The 11953-nt window shown below is 35.9% G+C and overlaps 1 long non-coding RNA gene across 1 annotated transcript in view; it reads left to right on the forward strand.

The window, feature by feature from the left end:
- The first annotated feature begins 9497 nt into the window (after positions 1-9497).
- The window catches only part of LOC149132816 (uncharacterized), a 4471-nt gene continuing 2015 nt past the window's right edge, over positions 9498-11953 (forward strand). The window contains exons 1-2 of the long non-coding RNA XR_016244102.1: positions 9498-9828; positions 11082-11126. This is a non-coding gene — a long non-coding RNA (uncharacterized LOC149132816). The remainder of the gene's footprint in view (positions 9829-11081; positions 11127-11953) is intronic.

The raw sequence follows: 11953 nt of genomic DNA on the forward strand, positions 1-11953 counted from the left end.
ACAATTCTAAAACAATCATCATCAAGATACGAACACAAGTTCCACATCATATCCATCAAGATACGAACACAACTCTAAAACTTTCGAACTTTAGGAAACGAACAGAACTCTAACACCACTACCTTCACGATACGAACAAAACTCTCACACAACCACCATCACAATACGAACGCAGCACCAACGCCACCACCATCGCACCCAACCGCAGAACTACTGCAATCGCGATATGAACGCATCACCATCATCATCATGATCATCACAACAACACCATGCTAATCACAAGTCCCAAAACACCACCACAACGTCTCCGCCACCGCCACCATCACCATCGCGTACACAATTCTGGTCGATATATTACAAAAAGGGGAAACAAATAATAATCTCGTGGGTGGTGTGGGAAAGGAATTGTGAGGGTGTTAGTGGCTGAGGGTGTAGTAGGGAATGGAGATATGTTGGGCAGGGTATGTGTGGGAGTGAGAGATATGTAAGGTGGGGAGGGGGCGAGTGTCGGGTCGAGTAAGAGATGTTGCAGAATGGAAGATATGTGGAGTAGATAGATGCTTATAGCAGGTAGTGATGATGATGATGATGATGATGAAGGTGGTGGTGGTTGTTTGTGATGATGGTGGTGGTGGTGGTGGTGGTGGTGGTGGTGGTGGTGGTGGTGGTGGTGGTGGTGGTGGTGGTGGTGGTTGTTTGTGCTGATGATGATGATAATGGTGGTGGTGGTGGTAGTGGTTTATGATGATGATGATGATGATGATGAAGGTGGTGATGGCTGTTTGTGATGATGATGATGGTGATTGTAGTGGTGGTGGTGCTGGTGAGGATAATGATGATGAGGGGGAGAAGCGTCGACAATTCCACCATCAAGAGAACTAGAACAATCATCACAACCCACGTGGTTCTGATGGTGATGATACTGGCGAAAGGTTGCAATGTGATGACGAAGGTGCTGGTCGGGTGGGGGTGATGAGTGGTTGTCGATAGCGGTGAAGGCTGTGATGTCCTGTTGCTGCTGACGACGACGACAACGACGACGAGGACGACGACGACGACGACGAGGACGACGACGACGACGATGATGATGATGATGATGATGATGATGATAATGGCGATGAAGACGTTTTCATTGGTATTGGAAACGATTTTTGTTCTAGGAAACCTCTTGTCTATGTCGCTGTTGTTTCTTTTATCGCTGTTGCCCATTGCTGATATTGGATCTATTTCAAAACGGGGGCTCCAGTTTTCATTTATGTTTTATGTAGTGTTTTTGGTACCGAAAGACTTTCAAACTTCGTATACTTATCTATTTTGTGTTATAGAACAGAAAAAAAAAATTGTATTCGAATTTATTTCATGTAAAAAATTGTCTTATTTCGATAATTTCTACTAATCACTGACGTCTATTCAGTTGAAAACAGTTAGCGCTGTAACGGTGTATATCGTATTAATCCCCTAACCCTAAGCCTAACCCTAAAACTAACCCTAACTCTAGAATCCGAACTCTAAAATTGTTATACACATAGATACGCACAGCGTAATTTATTATATAAACACTATATGCGTATAAATTACGATTAAACCGGATGAAATATGTCACGGGGAATAACATTTTTATGACCGCCCAGCAGTAACTCTAATGAGCTGAATAGACGTCAGTGATTGGTTGAAATTACAGAAATACGACAACTTTAACATGGAATAACTTGCGATGTACGTTTTTTTTGTTAAGAAGACTAAGAGTAAAAGATGTTTTATATGACACATTCTACCAGTGTCCCAAGTTTCAAAGTGTTTCGTTAGTGTTTCGTTAAGAAAATACTGGCGCCCCCGTTTTGAAATAGATCCCTCATATTTACCCGAAGATTACTTCTGATCCAATCCAGCAAACATTTGATCAAAGCACTTCTAATTATGACCACCTAGGCCATTTATTGTTTTTAAGACTATAAAGTGCCCTTTTAGGGCGATTTGGCTACAGTTTCTGACAGGTCGAGGAACCTACTTAAAGGTTCTCTGTTTGACTGGTGTTATAGTTGTTGCTTTGGTTATTGCCAGAGATAGCGTTCCTAGTTATTTTGTCAAAGAAAGAAAGAAAGAAAGGGCGCAAATAAGCGCAGAGGGGGAAGATAAAGGAGAGAGAGGGAGAGAGATAGACTGACTGACTGACAAACAGACAGACAGAGACGGGGTGAGAGGAAGGTGACAAGCAGACAGGCAGATAGGTAAACAGATAAACTGACAGTGACGGACTTTTTTTAGGTCGGTGGAGGAAATTACATAGAAAGAGAGACAGATATATAGAGAATTAGAGAGCTAGACGAGAGAGAGAATACGAAGGAAAGATGGCTAGAGAGAGAAGACACGTAAAAAGAGAGAGCAAGGTTTATGTTTGATGACTTCGATTAATGCGTGAACAGCGGAACATCTACATCTACCTTTCCCGTTTATCAACTGAGCTATTCTTTCAGTCTGGCTTGCGGTATTTAGTGTTTTTTTTTAACACAACGTCTTAATGGGACTTTTCCCTGGATGAATCCTGCAGGCAATAAGCGATTAAACAAAACGAATGCATTAAGTAAGCGACATTGGTAATGTTTGCATTAATAGAGCTGTATCTAATTTAAAATGTAATCTTCATTGTTGCCAAAATGACAGTCAGACCACATTCTACATCTTGGTATCTTTTTCTCCGAACCAAATTTTTAATTTTTAATTTACATGAAGAAAACGTTTTGATTTCATGATATAATTGAATTATTCATCAATAGATAACGCGTCCGAAACAACTGTAGTAAACCTTTAAGCCATTTGTGTCCTTATGATATATAAATGCATACATACATACATACATACATACATACATACATACATACATACATACATATGTGCAAACAGGGTACCACTCATCAGATCTGTCTTCTTCAGTAATGTCATGGGAAGAGAATTCTTCATTTAATGTTGCTTGGTACTTTAGGAAGCTTACTATTTGATCTTTATTTGGCAAGGATTTGTCCAGGTCGCATTTAATGAGGCACAAACTAAATGCATGCAAGTGCCACAACAGTAATGTCTTCAGAAGGTTTTTGCTTCACACCCAGGTTCAAGAGCAATAAAGTAACACAGATTCAGACACTGGATGAAGGTAGTTCGTTTTCAGACTCTCTGAGAGATGAGAATTTTGTAGAAAAATGAGACTACAAATTATAAATAGATAGATTTACAGACACAGAAATGACATAAATATTTGACAGCTAAAGACATACAATAATAATAATAATAATAATAATAATAATAATAATAATAATAATAATAATAATAATAATAAAAATAGTAAAAATTGTCTCTTGATTCTACTGTTGACTCGTAGCTTAATATTTATAAGTCCAGATACATTTCTGCTCCTGAAGTACGTGAAAAGATTTACTAGCTTTGTCGAACTTTTAGACCACGATGTAATTCTACCTTCGAAGTTGTATTTGACGAATTTCGTTCTTCTAGCGCTGGCGTTGAGTCTAATGCCTTCAGCGCCATCATCCAGACACTGAAGTACGGAATTGGCACCTGCAACCTATATCAGAATTGTGGATTCGGACATTAGAATGATTTACATCTGTTATTGTAGATACTGGCTACATGAAATTCTTGAAATTCTGAGAGCAAATCTGTATTCCTTGATGATTCAATAGACCTAATATAATTTCATTATATATGTGACTCCATAGCTCAGTTTGGTCGGAGCGCCACTCTAGTAAACTGGAGATCGAGGAGTCGAACCCCACTGAGGCTTGTTGGAAATTTTTGTAGGCACATATGTGGCTGTGCGGTAAGAATCTTGCTTTCCAACTACATGATCCCGGGTACAGTCCCACAACGTGTCCCCTTCGGCAAGTATTTTCTACTATAGCCACGGGCCGATGAAAGCCTTGTGAGTGAATTTGATAGACGGAAACTGAAAGAAGCCCGTCATACATATCTGTGTGTATGTCTTTGTGTTTGTATTGATGCCTCACCACCGCATGACAACTGGTGTTGGTGTGCTTACGTCCCTGTATCTTAGCAGTTCGTTAAAAGAGACCGATACAATAAGTACCAGGCTTAACAAAAAATCAGTACTGAGTTCGATAATTCTGCTATAAATTCTTCGAAGTAGTACCCCAGGATGGGCGTAGTGTAATGACTGAAAATAGTAAAAGATAAAGATAAAATTACACACATTCTTTAACAATTTCCCCAAAAATTCAAAATAGATGGGATTTAATCCACGCAAATATCTAAAACGAAGAATCTACTGGATTAAAGAATATGAGAAAATTGGGATAATAATTTATCATAAAAAAGTAAATCATCGTAATCTTCTAATCCATTGCTTGTTTGGGGTATTTTTGGAAGGGGACAGATTGTAGACTACGCCAAGGGGTCGTTTGTAAAATGCCATTCTGTGAAAGGGGCGCAGAACTACAAAAGTTTGAAAGTCATTGCCTAAGTTTAGTTAGGTCTGTTTGTTTACTTTCTAGTATATTTTAATTTCAGGTTCGAAATTTCCTTTCGTGCGCTCTATAGATAAAGTGCCAACGAAAGTATTGGGATTGTAACTGTTACTTCAACAGGCTAGAAATAATAGCGAATTCCGCGCTCAAATAGTATAATTTAAAAAGAAGAAAGGAGACGCATTGGATAATTACACAAAGTGAGAATAAAAGAATGGAAGCTCTGCTGGAGCATCTTTCACCAGAGATCAAAGATGGTCTGGAGTGGCTGACCTAGGGCTATAAGAACAATTGAACACCCGTCATAGACTTTGATGAATTCAGTCGTCAATGCCTCATTCATAGAAATAGGTGGCCGTGTGCCAATGGAATTAATTGATAATCTTAAAATGACAAAAATGCAACTGTCAGAGTATCAGTAAGACACAAACACAAAGGCACGGGCGCATGTATATATATATATATATATATATATACATATATGTGTGTGTGTGTGTTTGTGTGCGTGCATGCAAATATTGATATATATATATATATACATATATATATATATATATATGTGTATGTATATATATATAAGTACATATATCTATGCATATACGATATATACAGAGTATATGCATGTAAGTGTTAATATATGCATACACACACACACAAAGATATAACAATATGGAATGTGTGACAGACTCATTTCGGAATATCTCACATTCGATCATTCGTCGCCTGAACATCGATATCAAGAACATACATTAGCGTTTCACATACCACTTGGCTAACAAAATATTCGTCTAATATTTCATTAATTCATGCACGATGTTTTCATGCATTTGTTTTATTTATTTACTTCAATCATTTCTCTTTTTATATTTATTTTCGGCAACGCAAAGTCAGCCCTGAGTGAGTATATTGTTTCAAACGCATTTTATGACCGTCTGGCCTGTTTTTTTTTTTCTATTATTATTTTTCGGTCATTATGCAGCCTATTACTATAATATATTATTCAATCAATACCTCTGTGTATATGTGAGCGTGTGTGCGTGTGTATGTGTGTGTGTGTGTGTGTGTGTGCGTGTGCGCGTGAGCGTGCCTGTGAATTTTAAGAATCTGTGATTTACATATTTGGATAAATAACTCTCTTTACTCTTTTTTCCTGTGTAAAAAGTCACAGGAAGAAAAGTCACAAAGGTTTTGTCCGGGGGGTTTTATCCGGGGGGTTTTGTCCGGGGTTTTTGTCCGGGGAGGGGTTCCAAAAGGTTTTGTCCGAAAGGGTTTTGTCCAGATCCCATTAATTAATTGTGACTTGTTTTCCTGTGACTTTATTACCGAACACCATTAATTAATTGTTACTTTTTTTCCTAGCCAAAATTTTGACTTCATTATTGTGACTTCTTTTTTCCTGTGATTGCATTACCGGTCCCCTATTCAACTTATACCCCTTTTAAATTAACACACGCATTGCAGCGGTACTTCAGTCTTTCCGAGCCCTTAAAAGAACTTGGACGGCCAGGCGTTCAACTAGGTCTTTGCGATACCCTCGTGTGTGTGTGTGTGTGTATGTGTAAATTCCCATGTTGAGATTTCTTCATCAGCGGTTAGCAGAGGTGGGAAACTTAAGAGAAAAAACAATGCGTGTAATACAGCCCCGTGTGTGTGAATTAACGCCGTAAAGTAACGGAAGGAGCCGGAAATATTTTCTACTCTAGGTACAAGGCCCCAATTTTTTTGGGTGGGGTGGGAACCAGTCGATTAGATCCAGCCCAGTAGGCAACTGTTAATTAATTTATCGACCCCGAAAGGATGAAAGGCACAGAACGTAAATGCTACGCATATTGCGCAATAATGCTTCTTATTTCTTTATTGCCCATAAGGGGCTAAGCATACAGGGTACAAACAAGGACAGACAAAGATATTAAGTAACAGGTACTTATTTAATCGACTCCGAAAGGATGAAAGGCAAAGTCGACTTCGGCGGAATTTGAACTCGGAACGTAACGGCAGACAAAAAATACCGCTAAGCAGTTCGCCCGGCGTGCTAACGTTTCTTATTTCTTTATTGCCCACAAGGGGCTAAACATAGAGTAGACAAACAAGGACAGACAAAGGGACAAAGACGATAAGATCGACCCCAGTGCGTAACTGGTACTTAATTTATCGACCCCCGAAGGGATAAAAGGCAAAGTCAACCTCAGCGGAATTTGAAATCAGAACGTAACGGCAGACGAAATACTGCTAAGCATTTCGCCCGACGTGCTAACGTTTCTGCCAGCTCGCCGCTTTGAGGAGCCGGAGATATTGTGAATACTTGTACGTCTTCGAGATTAAATATTAATTTTGGAAAAGTTGTTATAAATACCAAGTTAGCATTAATTTAATCAACTTACAGAATTTAGCATGATAGTAATTATACAAATAAATGTCTTGCAAAAATGTAATGCAGCTAGGTTTCTTTGAGTGAAGTATTTTAGTAAAGATGTCGATACATAATGTCGTGAGTTGCGTAAGACAAGTAATACATAGTATATAATGACACATCAATACACTCAATGTATAGACAAACGCAGAATGACAGACTTACATATATCTAATATGTGTAGGAATGCATATACATGTATGTATGTATGTATGAACAGATGCATACATATTTAAGAATATATATATATATATATATATATATATATATATATATATATATATATATATATATATGTATGTATGTATGTATGTATGTATCCCTCTATGTTTAGATAAAGGTTTCTATCTATCAATCTATCTATCGATCGATCTAACTATATCTATACCGGTTTATCTATCTAGCTCTCTGTCGTTATGTCTATTTACCTATCTTTTTATCTATCAATTCATCTCTCACTCCCTCCTTCTTTCCTTCTCTCTCACTCTCTCTATCTCTCTCTCTCTCTCTCTCTCTCTCTCTCTCTCTCTCTCTCTCTCTCTCTCTCTCTCTGTATATATATGTGCGTGTATGTGTAAGTGTGTGTGTGTGTTAAGTGTGTGTGTATGTATATATATCTATGTTTTTATTTATTTATGTATGTATATGTATATATAAATACAAATATATATATATATATATATATATATATATATATATACATACATACATATATATGCATGTATTTATATATATATAAACAACTATATATGTATATACATATATAAGTATATATATAGATAGATATATTTGTATATATATATATATATATATATATATATATATATATACATTTGTAGCTATGTATGTGAAGAAATAAGCTCACGACAATATATATAAACAGACAATGAAATTTGAATACATGACTCATAAATATACATTTATATATATATAAATATATACAGGCATGTATATATGCAATAATGCATGCTATATATATATATATATATATATATCTTCGGAGATATGAATCGTAGGAGGACAAAGAAATGTAGAAATAAAGAAAAACAGAACAAACAAAAAAAGAGACGAACAGGAAGAAAAAAAAAGGTACGAAAGAAAGAAAGATGAAAGAAAAATATGGAGGAAGGAAGAAAGTATCAACGAATGACTAAATGAAAGAAAGGGAATGGCGTGGGTGCATACACGCATGTATGCACATACACATACACATATATAAATACATACATATATATATATATATATATATATATACATATATATATATATATATATATATATATATATATATATATATATATATATATATATATATATATATATATATATATATATATATATATATATATGAATATGCATATTAATATACATGTGTATATATTGCCTAAAGCGTATGGTGTATTCTGCCTTATATAGTCTTATTTGCAACATAAATCTTCATGGAAGAATTTTCTTTCTGTCTTTATAGAAATGCTCTGTTTTCTTTCAATATGTGTTTCCTATGTTCTCATTATTTCATATTTGCTTTGAGCGTTAAATCTTGATCTATCAGTATGTGCCGCTGTGTTTTTATGTGGCAATGAGCGTGTGTGTGTGTATTTGTGTGTGCATGTTTTTATGTGTGTTTTGTGTGTGAGAGTGCGGCACTGTGTGTCTATGTGTACGAGTGTGTATGGCTGACTAAGATTGTAATTGAGCATAATCTTTTCAAATTGGTGCACGTGTGTATACGTGTATGTTTCTGCGTGTATGGTCGTATATATGCGAGTCTGTATGTGTATGCATATGTATGTACCTGCTTGTGTAAATATATGTGTGTATGTACATATATATATATGTATATATATATATATATATATATATATATATATATATATATATATATATATATATATATATATATATATATATGAATGTATTATGTATGTGTATGTATACACTTACACACCTGCATATACATACAGACAGCCATTCAAACAGACTTTATACATCGTAGTGCACGCATATCATGTACGTATGTATATATATGCATGTAGGTATATATGCGTTCTTATATATTATTATTAAATACATGTGTACAGTGGGTGTATAATATTTAAAAAGTGGCAGTATCTATCTATCTATCGATCTATCTATCTATATATATATATATATATATATATATATATATATATATATATATATATATATATATATATATATCAATCTAACTATCTTTCTATCAAGTGTGGGTGTGTATGTGTATTGGAATTTCTACTGAAAAAAGATATATTGTGCTTGTTCGTTTCTATGGTCTCATGCAGTGGTCATGACGATGATGACAACGATGATGATGGTGATGATGATGAGGATGATGATGACGACGACGACGACGACGATGATGACAAAGACGACAACGACGTCGACGAAGACGATGATGACGATGATGATGATGACGATGATGACAATAATAATGATGATGATGAGGAGGAGGAGGAGGAGGAGGATGACGTCGACAATGCTAATGACGACGATGACGAAGACCATAAGTATAGTTATGATGACGATGATTAAAAGGATGTAGAGAGAGAATAGAAAGGGAATGATGACAAGTTTGTGTGGTGGTGCTGGTGGTGGTGGTGGTGGTGCTGCTGGTGCTGGTGGTGGTCCCGGTGGTTCTACTACTACTGCTGCTGCTACTGCTGCTGACGGTGGCGGCGTAGATGAAAACGGTGGTGATGGTGGAGATGGTAGTGGTTGCCTTGTGTATTGTATAATGCTGCCATCTACGTGTATGTATGCATCGTCATTTACGGTGGTCTATAAGCTAGAGTTGAAACAAATGCTATAAAATATACGGCGCTGGTACGAAGATGAAGGATCGAATGCATGCACACGAAATCACATGCGCATGCAATATTTGAAAATGTATCTATACGCTAATGTGTATGTATGTATATCTGAATCTTTGGACTTGTATGTATACAATATATATATATATATATATATATATATATATATACAAACATATATACATATATATGTATACACACATAGAAAGATAGATGGGTATATGTATATATATATATATATATATATATATATATATATATATATATATATATATATATATATATATATATATATATATATATATATATATATATATATATACATATATATATATATATACACGCACACACACATGCACACAGACACAAACACAGACACAAGCACACACACATATACATACTTCAGCAATCTAACTACATACATGCTGTTGCTGATATGTTTCCTTTGGCTTTTTTTCCGTTTAGCTTTCTGACAAAGAGCTATGCCCGAAACGTCAAAAATGTTCTCCTTCTAGTGAGCGTCAAACTAATACATTCCATGAGCACGTCCTCTTGTTTTTTATTGTCATATATATATATATATATATATATATATATATATATATACAGAGAGAGAGAGAGAGAGAGAGAGAGAGAGAGAGAGAGAGAGAGAGAGAGAGTGAGAGAGAGAGAGAGAGAGGGAGGGAGAGAGAGAGAGAGGGAGGGAGAGAGAGAGAGAGTGAGAGAGAGAATGATGCAAATAAGCAAATAAAACCGCTTGGGCCATACATATATTCATGTAAATAAAGAGAAAACAATGATTGAAAATATTTAGACGATGAACATCCATGCATAAACATACAGATATTTATATATTAACAGACCAGGCTTGCACAGTGAACAAGAACAGAAGAAATTAAGGAGAGAATGTATGATATCACAGGTCCGACAGCTGTTTGTGGCTGCTCGGAATTTCGTCATAATTTTGCCAAATGTAGTTCTGCCAAAAAAGTCAAAGATATGCAAACGGTATTGGAAGCATACGAACAATAGTGAAAGCCAGCCCTCTTTTCCAATGTGGAGAGATAACTATCTCTCCATCCTGAAGAAGGAGGTCGGATTTCTCTCTGTTGTCATGAATATATATATACGTATATTTAGTTTTTAGAAGATTTGCAGGAGATTTGCAGACGTTCGAAATTTGCAGGAGATTGGGCTTATTTTTCTCGCAGGATGTTCGAACCCGTAAAGGCTTCCCTGAAGCTTTATATAATGTAGTTTATCTATGTGTATTTTTAGTACAAACAGTTATGGAATATGTGATAGTTTGACCTTTTGTTATTCAGCTTTATGCTTTTCATTTTCCAGCTGAAATTACAGCCAAAACAAGTTATATTTATCATCACTCTTTGGGTAAGTTAACCCAATAGACAATTAATTTGACTTTTTCCTTCGTAGACGTCAACCTTGCCCCTTTTGAAAACAAATAGGTTTCCTTTCTCGCAATAAATAATTTCAGTTCCCTTAAAATACTTTTGCTGTTTTTTATTTTTTTTTTTATCTCAGGTAAACATGTATCTTTCACCATATTATATTTCTCCCCTTAAAATTATGAACTGAGTATTTATGAATGTAATTGGCACTTTAAGAGTAATTTCATTGCACAAAGGCATCGAACTGGCAGATTCGTTAAGAATATATCCCAAAATACATGGGAGTTTTTGTTCGGGCTCCCTACACTCTGAGTTCTAATGTCACAAAGGTCAACCCTTCCTTTTATTGTTTCGAAATCGATAAACTCAAATACAAGTGAAAATATTAGACGGTCGAATTTAATACTTTTCGTAGTATTGGTTGCAGGCTTTCTTGTCCTTAGGTGGTCGTCTTAGTCTACCTTTCAGTTGAACATCATCACCTTATCCTTGAGTATGTTTAACAGACACCAAACTGTTCAAACTTTCGGACTAGAACTTCCGTTTAAGAATAACTTCATTCTTCCCTACACAGGCGCACACACACACACACACACACACACACACTCAGACGCACACACAGACGAGCAGTCATGGATGAGTGGTGAGTAAGCGGTGGGAGAGTGTTAGGTGGGTGGTAGATGAGTGGTGGTAATAGTGGTGGTAGTGGTAATAGTGCTGACAGTAGTGGTATTGCTGGGGCTTATGATGTTTATCCTGTAATAAAATATGACAGCGGATGTGGTGGTATAGCTGATATTGGTGGTG

Source organism: Octopus bimaculoides, chromosome 13 (genome assembly GCF_046866305.1).
Source record: "Octopus bimaculoides isolate indiv1 chromosome 13, ASM4686630v1, whole genome shotgun sequence".
In the NCBI taxonomy this organism is placed as follows: domain Eukaryota; kingdom Metazoa; phylum Mollusca; class Cephalopoda; order Octopoda; family Octopodidae; genus Octopus; species Octopus bimaculoides.